The sequence below is a fragment of the Zootermopsis nevadensis genome, unplaced genomic scaffold (assembly GCF_977971745.1).
Source record: "Zootermopsis nevadensis isolate Lab colony 2312 unplaced genomic scaffold, Znev_1.0 Znev_ptg000027l, whole genome shotgun sequence".
NCBI lineage: Eukaryota > Metazoa > Arthropoda > Insecta > Blattodea > Termopsidae > Zootermopsis > Zootermopsis nevadensis.
The window spans coordinates 6,959,009-6,972,278 of record NW_028259159.1 but is presented as its reverse complement, the minus strand read 5'-3'; the positions used below and the strand labels follow the sequence as shown (position 1 = coordinate 6,972,278).

Sequence of the window (13,270 nt, the reverse complement as noted above, 5' to 3'; positions counted from 1 at the left end):
CTCTCGGTAGATTTACCCGCAAGGAAAATCTCTTGATAGAACATTTGTCTGTCGCACGTCTGTGGAAGACAATTTCAATCCGAACAGGACTGTACTCCCACCTCACAGAGGCGCTGCTGGATCATTGTCATGTTTGACATCCACTGAACATTGTTCTACAAGTGTCACGTACGTGGGTTTCTGTTGAACAGCGCAGAGAGCTGTAGGGTGTGTCAAAGAGGATCAGATGTTGACCTTCGGTATCGTGCAGTGTTGCTAACCGCGTGGAAGTAGAACTCGAAAGACCACTAAAACCGCAGCCCGCCATTGGACACGATCCTGAGCCAGTTCTATCCCCTTCCGGTCCTCACAGCCTGTTTAAAAGTTGTAAAGTGAACCAGAGGACAGCAGTGATGCCTCGGCCGCCTTTACCGGAAAATACGTACAGAAGTGTAGATTGAAAATCACCCAGTTTTATTTATTTAGTGTTCTGTCTGACGACAGGTCCATATGAACAGGATCCTTCCATCCTTTTCTCGGACTGGGACCTGTTCATATACGTTCTTGGCAGATGATCCAGAAGTGGTTTGCCATTGCCTTCTTCTGTGTGTGAATGGAGTAATTGTTGGGATGCCACGGAGGAAAACTCCGTGTTGCCTAGACCACGGTCTTGCCCAACACAAGTTATAAATCCGGGCACCGCCGGGAATCGAACCCGAGACCCCCAGGATTACAAGGCCAGCGTTCTAACCGCTAGACCACCGTTGACATCTCACCCAGTATATTAACATGTAAATGGGCGAAGGATTCGTTTTGTATGCCATGTCACTTGGGAACACGCAAGTCCTTGTTTACCTGGTGATAAGATACGTGACCATGGAAACGCGAATCAATTGTTGCAGCGAAAGATAAAGTCACACGCGTGGAACAATAGAGTGTTGTTCAGACATTCTCTGACCGAGCTTTGCAGTACTTTTCACAGCTTTTACCCGTTTATAAAAAAAAACCCTGGAGAATGCTTACCGGGACGAAAATGTTGAAACAAGTAAGAAATTTTACTGTGGTAGCCCTGGGACCAGTATTCCGAGGTACTCGTCAGAATGTCTAATTATCCCACACGTTTGTGTCGTCATTGACTTGGAAAAGAGCAATTTTGAAATTAAAATTTTACAATAGTACGAAGTGTATTATATTTTTGCACGAAAGAAAACATGAGATACGTGGAAAATAGAAAATATTACACGTAAAAGTTGTTTTTTTCGACATAGTTTTAATTATATGACATGTACAGCATCAACTGAGACAGGATGATGATCGTTTTCCCTCCAAGCCTATTTTCATAAGATCCATTTTAATATCATCCTTCCCATATACACTTTAGTATTATGAGTGGGTTTTTTTCTTGCCTTTCCAACTAGAATTTTGTGCATTACTCGTCTCCCTTATGCGTGCTACGTGATCCGCCCAGTGGTAAAGATAACAAAACCATCACCAGCAAAAGAATTATAAAAACATTTGGTTTTCAACGGGCACATGCAAGAAGCCTGTATACATAACCTGTATGAACTTACCCTTAGACTTTTCCCACACCTCCTTTATATCTGGGACGAGTTCGGAAGTCCGTCTTATAGATACACTATCTTTATTGATGATATTCGTAGTTCTTCTCAGTCACTCCACTATATTATTACCTCGAAGTTGGTATAATTTATGCAATAACTCCTGAAAACTAAGGTAGAATAATATTGGTGTTGTAAACCGCCAAGAAACAGTTGAGTACACGCCTTTTCTGCGTTGCCAACCTTGTTAAAATTATCTTAATGATTGTTTTCTAGGTTAAGGGTTATACGCACGGCTTTTTATGTTGTCGATCTACGGTCTGTGTCACGTCCCGTTCTCATCGCCGTGGCACCCATGCAAGGAGGTGAAGGGGAAGTTATGTGGGACAGTAATTTCATCTACCTCCGCCAGAATCGCTAGTGTACCGGCGGCGAGAAGTCAGGTCGATCCAGTGCCGGTCGGAAGCATTCAGTAACGAGATGGTCGTGAGTGATGAGTTGTGCAGTGTTGGCAGCACTATCAGCTTGTGACGGACATGTTGGTGTTACGTTTATAATTAGTTTTTGTGTGTTACATTGTGTTAATGAGTGTAATAGTTTAGTCTGAATCGATTAATTTGAAATAAATTCCTGGATTAAGCAGTTTCTAGAACACACGCTTTGCTAAAAGGTGAGTTGTAAGTAAATTCACTTTGCTTGTAGTACCGGTGTAGGGGAAGCGATTGTTTGTTTCTCGTCATGTCGTAGTCTGCCTTCTTGTGCATTTCACACGCGCTTATAAAATCTGCAGTTATGTGGTAATACTGGCTGGATGTTCCAAAAAGTTCTTACCACAAAATGAAGTCTGATATTTTATTCTTTCGGTTTATATTTATATTTTTGGCGGGCTTTGGTGTTGTCGATGTTGGACTAGCAGGTGCTGCTACCAGGGAGTTGTTTAATTTAATTTTATTTGCATGTACTTCAGTGACATAATTTTTTATTTTATTCTTTGTTCATTTTATGGCAAGTTTTCTTAACTATATATTTTATAAATCACGGAATAATAGGATGGTGGTGAATGGTAAAGGACGTGGACGGTCGCCCTTTAAAGCATAGTGGTTACCATTGTGTACCACTTGTTTTTAAGAATAATTAAATCTGCGTTTTAGTCCCAAGTAAGCGAATTTATGTGTTTCATATGAATCTCAGATAAAAACAGCTTTATGCAGCTGATCTTTGTAAGGGTGAAGTGTTGTGTTTTCTATGCGGTACGGACTGAATTCTTAAATATTATTTACACAAGCTCCGGGCCAATTTTAACAAGTTTTTTTTTTATCGACCGTAGAGCAAATGCTCACATGGTACAAATATTTCACTTTGCGCTGCATGTCTCACATGCCCCCCCCCCCCCATCAAAATAGTTAACATCAAAATTTCGCCAAACACCGTCCTCCAATGATTAATATCATAATTAAGAAAAGTGTTTTGCTGTCAACTTTTCTCCATGCTCCACGTATCATCTATTTACTTCTGAATTATTTGCCTCCTGTTCAATATACATTTACGAGGACGAGCGGGCACTGCCTGGGAACCTTCACAGACGAAAATTTTACCCCCCCCCCCCGGAATATGTACAATCTGTCTCTTTTCCCCCCACGTTTCTCTTTCTTTGTCCTTTGTTTGTTCGTCATTGGGTTGATGTGTTTATAGTGCGTGTGGCCTGTTGATGTTTTCACTTTTTAAGATAAGTTTTTTGTTGTTGTAAATCTCGGAGTTGTGTAGGATTCGGCAAGTACCGGCTTGGTTCTCCCGGTTTGTAACAACGTGTGTCGTCATGTGTTTGAACGTTCCACTAGAAAATACAGTATTATGTGTTATGTAACACCCACATGGCTTACAGTTTAATTACTTTCTACTCAGGCTCAGGTGTTTTCTTTCGCACCAAAGCACCAGCAGACGTATTTGAAGACCCTGAATTAACTACGCTCCATAGTAACGCACATTATAAGGAAATGGCTGTACATCAGTGACGTGTACATATTCTGATCACCTTATTGGTGGAATCCTCCTGGCATCTTGCGCTCATGAGGGAAATGAGGAATGCTTACAAAATTTTGATTGTGGAACCTGCGGGGAGGAGAGCACAAAATCGGAAATATGTTACATTTTCGAGTGTTCCAGAGGCGTTTTTCACGGCACTTCACTTCACTTACGTCGTTGCACTAACGAGATTCCAGGCTAATCGTCGGGATCACGGGCGTTTTAAACATTGATCTTTGGTCGTTCTTGCACTAGTGTGATCCTATGTTCCACTGTTGCACAAAGCAATTTACACACCAACCTCCAAGCCACACACAGTTTTAACCCGCTTCAAACAAGCCTGTGCAAACCTTGTTTAATGAAACAGATTTGTCACTTACGATTCGGAATATTGGAAAACGCACTTTTTTGCCGTAGGGGGCGAGTTTACACCTGTGATACCACGAGACCGTTCTCATTTCAGTTAAACTGTGATGTTGGGAGCAATTAACGTGTTTCAGATTTTCAGGTATGGGCAGCGAACAGGATAATATTAAAATGGTTGTTACAGCTACAGAGTACGAGGGGAACTGCCTGAGTTTCGGGTCCTGTGCTGGGCTGTTCCGACCGCGCTAATGAATATTTGGGTCCAGTAAGAGACAGGGAACTTATTGACGAGCTGAGCTACTGTAATCTTTGTGTTGAAGATTTTACACTTTGTGCTTTGTTACTTCGTGTTAGGTCTGCAATTCAGATTTCAGGTTCTCAGGGCGACGAATGTTGACATGACCGTCTTCTGGGATAAGCGACGATTCAGAGGTGCTTACTGCCTCCATCATCAGGGCGATGATCGTATGAATCGCAGTCAGGCTCAGAAACAGCTGGTGATGCGCTATGATCGCCCTGATGATGGAGGCAGTATGTACCTGTTAAACGCCAGTCAATTTCTGCTGGCTTCTACACCAGACCATCCCATAAAAGAGCCATTTTCATATTCGTCACCGTGAGAGAGAGAGAGAGTGATTTCTTATTTATTGTATGGTTGTTCTAGTGCTATAAGAATGGCGCGGATTAGGAAACCACGTCAAAGAATATAATTATACGTAGGCCTGCAATTCGTGGCCACTTTGATGTGTGTTTCCATGGAAACCATTTTTCCAATGTGTCATTCTTGATTGACGGGTACACATATTGGATTTGAAAAATCTTTGCTCCGATTATGCATTGGGACGAATGAAAAAAAGGACAAGGGCCCCTCTCTTCTTGGTTTTCTTATTTTGGTTGGGAGTTTTTAATCGTATGTCCGCGAATCGCTGGCGAGAAGTGGCTGTATTGAATTGGTCCACACATGTTCTTAATGATAACTAAGAAATCAGTTTACAAATGTTCAAGGATTTCAGTGTGTCTGAATAGCACTTGAACAAAAATAAACGAAGTTCATGGAAGAAATCTTATTTAAGAATCCAGTTCGTACCGCTAAGAAAACACAACACTTCAACATTACAAATGACAACTGGTTAACGCTGTTTAAGGAAATAATCGCTGTTTGGACTGAGAATCGTACGAAACCAATGCGTACAAAATGCAGTTATTTATTGTTAAAGCAGGTGGTACATATAGTTACCACTGGGCTTTAAAGGGTGAAAGGAAGGCCGTGCTTCGTGGATATGTTGAAAATGGAATGTGTTTCCTTCCAACTTCTCACGTCATTGTAAACCCAGGTAGCTTTCTTAAGCACGCCACTCCTTCAAATACGACGACCATCATTTGAACCACAATATGTATGTATCTTCTCGAAGTGCTTGGGAAATTTCCTACTCAAGTTAGTTTGCTTCGCCGTGTTCTCAACCTGTGGAGTGACGTCATGCGTTGAAGGTACAAGGAAATATTTGCTGTAACACAAAGGAATCGTTAACTGTGCCAGTCCCATGTACGCGCGCGTGTGTGTATGTTTTTCAGACGTAATGTAGTGCACTTGCACGTATAGTAACGTTTTTTCTTAAAATAAAAGTCAACCCGAAGATGGTGGCGGTGTCTTCGTCCGAAACGCTGGCATCCACCTGTAATCCCACAACCTAGGAGACCACGACCGACGTTTTCACCGCCATGAAAAATTGAAACTTCAGAATGCGCGATGTATTTTCGCTTGTCTTAGAATGTCTTGCGTCTCTGCGTTTTAATTGGCTGTGTGCTCAGCAGGCGTCGCTGTAATCCTGACACGAGCAGGGACCCTATTGTATCTGAAGGAGGTTTAGAATAGGTGGAGCCTTGCCTCCACACTTCCTACGAACCTTCAATGTGTGTTTCTCAGGAACTGTTGCACCTGTAATCGCCACAGTGGTCTAGCGGTTAGAACGCTGGCCTTGTAATCCTGGGGTCTCGGGTGCCCGAATTTATAACTTGTGTTGGGCAAGGCCGTGGTCTAGGCAACACGGAGTTTTCCTCCGTGGCATCCCAACAATTACTCCATTCACACACAGAAGAAGGCAATGGCAAACCACTTCTGGATCATCTGCCAAGAACGTATATGAACAGGTCCCAGTCCGAGAAAAGGATGGAAGGATCCTGTTCATATGGACCTGTCGTCAGACAGAACACTAAATAAATAATAGTTGCACCTGTATTGACGTGTATTTGTAGATTGGTCCAATGCAAGATAGGTATATGGTGCAGTATTAGGAATTTTGTTTTCAATCTCTTCGTAGAAAACCGTAAATCTTGGTTTTCCCTGGGGGGAACAGAAATCATTCCGAAGCAGGCTACTTGTCAAATGGGGGAGGTGTTTCTTTGGTATCACTGCGGTCTATTGATTGCATTATCCAGACCAAGCGCGTTCCCTTCTGTTCTTATGCCACTTCTGCTCAAGTTTTTGGCCTTTCTTTATTCCTGTTCTAATCCATTAATGGCGTGTTCCTGCTTTGCGGGAGATTCGTGTGTTTACTAAAACCCGCCTTGGCTGTTCTGACTTTATTTCATGAGAATCGATAAAAATAATAACAACAAAAACATGTAAAGAATGCCTCGTATAGAAGCTGTTAAGTGATTTGAGGTCGTCTTTGAGGTTATTGTGAAGGTCGCTGTCTTCGGGGTTGAAGCGCCGTGTAATCTGGTGGAAATTTACGGACGTTTTTCGTGTTTCTACTTGAATTTTGCTGGGAAATTTGGCAACGTCCGGTCTGACCTTTTCCTATTTTGAACTTTTAATGTGCAGGTAGTGACACAAAGGAAAAAGAAATCTTCTCGGTTGTAGCGCCGTGTAGTCTGATAGAAAGGAGCCGATGTCTCTCGAAATTTCTATCCCTTGTTAACGGGTTATATTGTCATAAAACGTAGGATTATACGTCTCATGGTTTTATTAGGGTCGTAAAATATTGGACCTGAATCGTTATTTTTATCTCGGCCACGGCTGACAAATGTTACCAGGACTCGTGTCAGCGACGTCTTTCGTTTGTCAAGGATTTATTTTACGTTGGATATCTTATCTGCCTACTTGCGGCATTTCCTTCCGGGCTCTCAACACTTACAGAAATGACGGTGGCTGTTTGAAGGCATTCACAAAAGAATTCTTTATACTAAGAGCTTGAAGGGAGAGCCCAGTGGTGAGTGGCACTCACGAAAGAGTAATGTCGATGTTTGGGACAGAATTGTCTCCTGCGTAGTCTGGTAGAAGCTGACATTTCAGACGTGATTGCTGCCTCCATTATCAGAGCTGTCTATGATCGTCCTGATGATGGAAGAAGCAGAGACCTCCGAAACGTCGGTAAACTCTTACCGGACTACACGACGCAACAATCCGTCTTCTCGCTCGTCACCGTGAGAACCTGAAGTCTTACTCAGTAGTGTGTGCGTCTCTCTCTGTCCCGGTTTTTAATCTCTACTTGACAGATTTCTATTAAATTTGGTACTGGGTGCCAACAGTGAAACAGTCGTACTGCGCGCACCTTATTTTCCAGTCGCTTCGTTTCTGGTAGACGAAAATATTCCCTTTTAATTTTATTCATCATGTTTGTGTTCCTGTGATGCTTTTGCAAACACACATTTGTGCCCTCATCGGTATCTGAACCCTAGGTATTCGGCACTGACTGGGCGGAAAATTACAGGCAAATTATAGTTTAGTGTTGGGAAGGGATCAGTAAGGACAGAAATTGTCAGTTGTTTCCTGTGGGCTCCATTACTGGAGGTCGTGAAGCGTGCGAGGTGGATCATGGAGTTTGCAGATCTTTTCTAAAGGGAAAGGAACTTTCAAGAGACAATTGACATTCGCAGTGCGATGACCTTTACAGGGGATTCTCCGTGGAAGCGAGAGGAGGATTTCTGCAGTCGCTTGTTACAGTTCGTGACATCTAATTATAAAGACAACAAAAGATGACGTGCGAAAATTATTTAATGACAGCGTATCATCTGTTAAGAGTAGATCTTTTGTCGAATGACATTAGTAGTGATGCACTTCTTGAAGGCATAAGGCGACGTCTACTGTTACAACCGAGACTCGAACCTGATACATCCCGAATAAAAAATTCGTGTCCATAAAATATTTCACATTCGGACAAAACCAAAATATCCTATTGGCTAGTCATCTCTTAAGATGGGTGCCTTCTAGTTTGTAACGCCGTGTAGTGTGTAGTTGAAGTTTATTATCGTTTCAGAGGTTATTGCTGCCTCCATCATCAGGGCGATGAAAACCTCAAATCTTGCCGTAACTTGGTCGTCAGAGCCACTTATAAGTTTAAGTTGGTTTTATTTTACGTGTAATGGTTACCTTTCTACCTTCCTCACTCTGGTACTGACAGGATGAAGACGGTGTTATACAGCATTTACGCTGTGCGGGTTTAAAGTATGGCTAAGGGTCTCGGGTAATTGTTTCGGCTAATGATTGCCTTTAAAATGCGATCTACTTAATCCACTTCCTACGCTAAGACTCTGGAAAGAGCAGCAACTGAAACTATGAACTCTTGTTTATCACAGCGCATAGGTACAGGGGGTTTAAAAAAAAGATCACATTTCAAGAATGTCCTCGCCGCTTTTGGCAACACGAGAGGCTTGGAATCCCTAGTGAGGATTCCCAAGATGCGTACTCATGAATATTAAGGCTTTGACCGGGATGTTCTTTTGTTAAATCTTATGTGGTACCGCCTGATTCGACTTCTAATGGTTAAGTGAAGTGTTTTCTTCGCGGTACGGTCTGGATTCGTAAATATTATGAAGACGATCTTCGGCTTCAAAGGGTTAACCAGCTGATTTTCGTAATGGTGAGGTGTAGTGTTTTCTTCGCGGTACGGACTGGATTCATAAATAATATTCAGACGATCTTCGGCTTCAAAGGGTTAATAGGGAGACCTTAGGTTTTGCCAACATCACTTGTCACTGCCTTGAGTTACCGATGTACGAAGAAGTCCGAAGTGCTGGTTGTTCGTCGTGCTGAGTAAATACAGTAGCAGACACACATGAAACTTCTTTTATCTTCCTTGAGGTCACTGACTCTATCAGCCTTTCCCCCCCCCCCCCCCCCTCCTGGCGTCTTTTGAGTGGCGTGCAGGTAAAATTCTCTACATTCGTAACCTGTTTTCGTATGTAACCTTCTGCAGTTGAAACAGTGTCGTGAAATAACCTGACAACCAGTAATTTCCTCCATGCAAATGTCGGAACAGACCGAGACCGTACCCTTCCGGATCCATTCATGATCATTCTCCCATCTCACTGGACCTTGTGTGACCTCTGCAGTTGGTGCAGGGCGTTTAAATGGTACAATAGACGCGAAGTCGGCTTTGTGGCTGCCTGTAGCCACTTGCCGTAATCGTTAACTGGTGTTATCTTATCTCTGAACTTTGAGCATCTGTCTTGTCATGACTACACTAGGTTAAGAAATAATGTATACGTTCCGTTGGCCATGTCTCAAGACGGGAGTGCGCTACTGATGGTCCGCGGACCGCATTTGGCCCACCTCAAAGTGATGGTTTGCTCTCAGTTAATCTTTCCGCAAGAAACTGGATGATTTTCATGAAATCAACATGGCGGACGTACTGATGATGGCGTTGTTAAATACATCGCTTTTCTAAACAGTTACTGCAGTGAAGAACTTAGTTATTATGAATGCCTGAAGATTTATTCTCGCAGACACCCAGAAACCCTTCCGAGGTCACCATTCTGCCCGCGGTCACACGGTTGCCGTCCCCCGAAACGGATAATTAATCGTTAAGTAACTGATTTCGTATGAAGAAGATGGCTGCCCTCTGGGGGTCTGGTGCTTGTGGACCGACGTTTCAGAACCCACGTTTCTTTTCGGAGCCTTTTATTTTGTCTTTCACGTTCTTGAGTTTTATTTTCTTAATCTTCATCCCCTTCTCATCTTCTCTGTCCTCACCCGCCGTTTCCTGACCCTCTCACCCATCGTACCAACTTCTTTCTTTGTCACATAATTTCCCTCAGTTCTGTTCTTAGTTTTCCTTTTGTACTCCATTTCATTTCCGTCACACCCCTTTTTCTCATCCGTGTTTTGGTTCGTCAGTTCGCTCCGTGTTCTCTACTCATACATACCAAGATGATAAGGTTCTTATGAATTAAGTTGCTTCGTAAGCGTTAGTGGCCGGACATTCACCTCCGCATAAAAAAAAAACTGTTCCTTCTTCGTGTTTCAATTCTTGGTTAAATCCAATTCCGTTTACTCTCAGTAACCATTCGCTTGTTTGTTTAACAACGCTGTATCAAGCTCTGAAGCCGTTGAAAACCATAGCTGAAGATACAGTCGTATGGCTGGCTGGTGAGAAAATCAGGGTGGCCAACCTGTCATGTAGAAACCTGTTCCCGCAATTAAAATATTTACGAGTTTGAACTTCCTTTTGTAAGAACGGGCAAATGTTGGCGGCAGATTGGAATGCCGGCGTGTAATGTGGTCCCGTTGGTTCATTTTTTGTACACGCTCTGACGTCAGAGGCACTGCGGCCTGTCCCTTGCTATTAAAGCGGTCATCGCCGCGCAGGCGCACTGCGGCTGTCGTCGGTTTGGAATCCCTCGAACTGAGTTTTTGTGGTCTGATCTCCCATCAAGGGAGTCCTGCCGTTTGCCTCAAGCACTTACAGAACCTTTGCAGTAGAGGAGACGGAGTTTGGGATTGTCTCTAGCGACGAGAAGTAGTTGAAACGTAATCGGCGAATTAATAATAATAATAATCCACGCCGTTGTCGACCGCGGTTTGAACGGGCAGCCGGATTCTTTTTACAATTCTCTCGCGAAGTGTAACACACTTGAAGATTTCTGTCTTCTGGGTTGTTGCGCTGTGTAGACTACACAGCGCAACAACCCAGAAGACAGAAATCTTCATACTCACCGCTGTGAGAACCTCAAGTCTTACATGTAACACACTTGTTTGTCGCCGTGTTCACAAAATCTCGTTCGTCATTGGCCGCTGTCTGGAGCCAATCCGTGCCTTCGCTCACAATTTCTGGAAGATCCGTGTTTGATATTGTCTTCCCCACATAGGGGGTCTAGGAGTTGGACCTGTTTCGTAGAATTATATTCCAGGCGCAGGCAAATTCCTGCACGGATTTCTCGTTGTTGCTGACGTAGTCCGTCCACACGGAAACAAAACACTGTTCTTCCGTTTGCTGATGTGGCGACCCAGGAGATACCATATCTCGTGCTTTGCGAGATTTGTTTTTAGCTCACTCTGCTCTTGGTTTCTTGTTTTCTTATCCAACACCGGGCGCTGGGTGGAATATTTGTAACTAAAAGGGACGATGGAGGAAAACGCAACATCGAGGTCAGGTTCATAATTTCCGCCCTTCGTCAGACTTGTTTGGGTTGGAAAATCAAGCAGAATTAGACGAACGATTCATGTAGCACGCATGGAAGTGATTATAAATGCAAACACACACACACACTTTTGATTTGAAACCCTGGTAGGAAGGGACTAGTCTGAAGACCTAGCCTCAGATGGGAGGATAATATTAAAATGAATCTTATAGAAATATTAAATGCGGTTGGAGACTGGATTAATCTGGATCAGGAATGTGGACCTGTGGCAGACTCTTGTTGACACGGGGCGAACCTACGGGTTCTGTGACAAGCGGGGAATTTATTTACCAGCTGAGTTACAAGTCAAAAAAGTTGATTCAAATAAGCCACGACCGCATCCTTCTGTATCCTTTCCAATTCAGAAAACCAAAATTTTTCATCGCAGGCTTTCTAACGTAGCCAGTTGAAATAGCGTAGTTAAATAAAGCAAGTACACCAAACTGACTCGCCTCTGGCTGAATAGCTTCGTGTTACGGAGGCCTCGGCTACGAAATTTGCCTGGGGGGGGGTTTCATTTTTGTATTATATTCGAATTGGTCACTACCGGGTGTTTCAGAATGTTGAGACCAGCTTCACGTTGTCTCGTCACTACATGGCGTTTGCGTCGAAGTGTTGTCACATGATGCAGTATTATCGTACCACTCTGAGGTTCCTTATTTATTTTCTTCGGTGTTTCGCGTTCAAATTCTCTGCTATAAATTCTTCCGACATTGATCCAGCAGTCTGTGAATTTTGTGCAGACGGTGGCGAACGTCTGTGGACCCGAATCCGTGACTTCATAGCGTTCCCGGGCATTTGTACGCCGTGTTGGCCAGTTCCTGTAGTCTCTGGTGCGTCTACGTGCCACACGGCAAGTCGCGTGGTTGCGCTACCGGAAGTGACGCCTCGTCAACCGGAAGTGGTTGCAGCTGTGGGCTCGCGAGCCGCTAGGATCCCGCTCTTTCCGTATGGTTATCCGCTCTTCTTGTGCTGTGAAGGAAAACATCGGACCGGAGTCTGGCTGCTGTCCTGAGAGATGTCACCGTTTTACTCAGTCCATCCAAAGCAAATTTCTGGCCTTGGGTCATTTCCATACGATCCTCATTACCTTATCATGTCTCGTTCCATGCTCCATCAACTCAGTAAAATAACCAAACACTCGTCTCAACCTTATATGACAGTCTACAGTGTAGACTCTACACTGTGTAGTTTATCAACCTTTACGGGTAAAATACTGACGAGTTTATTTATCAGTGCATTAAATTTCGGTCAGATGTCTCTCATCGTCGTCTTATGGATTGAGCTGGCTCTGGGCAGGTTGTAAGTTGCTGGATTTTGTTGTCACGGCGATGACCCTTGGAGTTGCTTAGCGTTTGTCTGCGAAGGCTCAATGACCGCGGAGATGCAGGCAGTTGCCTGGCAACGGACGGACCGGTTTCTGCGGGTTGCAGTGAATCTTACCTTCTTTGTTTCTGCCTTCCTCCGGTGTGTGTGCAGCTCTGGTCTGGGTGTGAAACTTTGTGAAGAACCCATATTGAGGGTGTTTGAGAACAGGGTGCTGAAGAGAATATTTGGACTCAAGAGGAATGGAGAAAATTACATAATGAGGAGCTTCATAATTTGTGATCTTCAGCAACTGTTATTCGGATGATCAAATCAAGGACGAAGAGATGGATGGGGCACGTTGTTCGCATGGGGGAGATAAGAAATGTATACAAAATTTTGGGGGAATTTATTGACCAGCTGACCGCGTTATTAGCTTCTCAGGAAGGTCTCTGTTCCGTGGAATTTGTTAATAGCAATCACTGGCTGTACGTGGCCCTGTGTCGGACAGGAGTCGAGGGCAGCGCCCGGATTTGCTCTTGGCTGTAGGGCCACCCAACTTCCTACCCCGCGGGAACGAGGGGGAATCTCTCCGCGTTGGGTAAAGCTTAACACTCGTCTTCATGTATCACCGAAGT

The 13,270-nt window shown here is 43.8% G+C and overlaps 1 protein-coding gene across 4 annotated transcripts in view; it reads left to right on the top strand.

Annotated features, from left to right (window-relative positions):
• Positions 1 to 919: 919 nt before the first annotated feature.
• Pgant9 (polypeptide N-acetylgalactosaminyltransferase 9) overlaps positions 920 to 13,270 on the top strand; it is a 170,525-nt gene continuing 158,174 nt past the window's right edge. Inside the window, exons 1-2 of one of the 4 annotated variants that reach the window (XM_022069421.2) lie at positions 920 to 1,024; positions 1,815 to 2,208. The gene's annotated coding sequence lies outside the window, so the exon portion shown is untranslated. The remainder of the gene's footprint in view (positions 1,025 to 1,814; positions 2,209 to 13,270) is intronic. The other 3 variants (XM_087356337.1, XM_087356335.1, XM_087356334.1) reach the window with 3 other exon arrangements.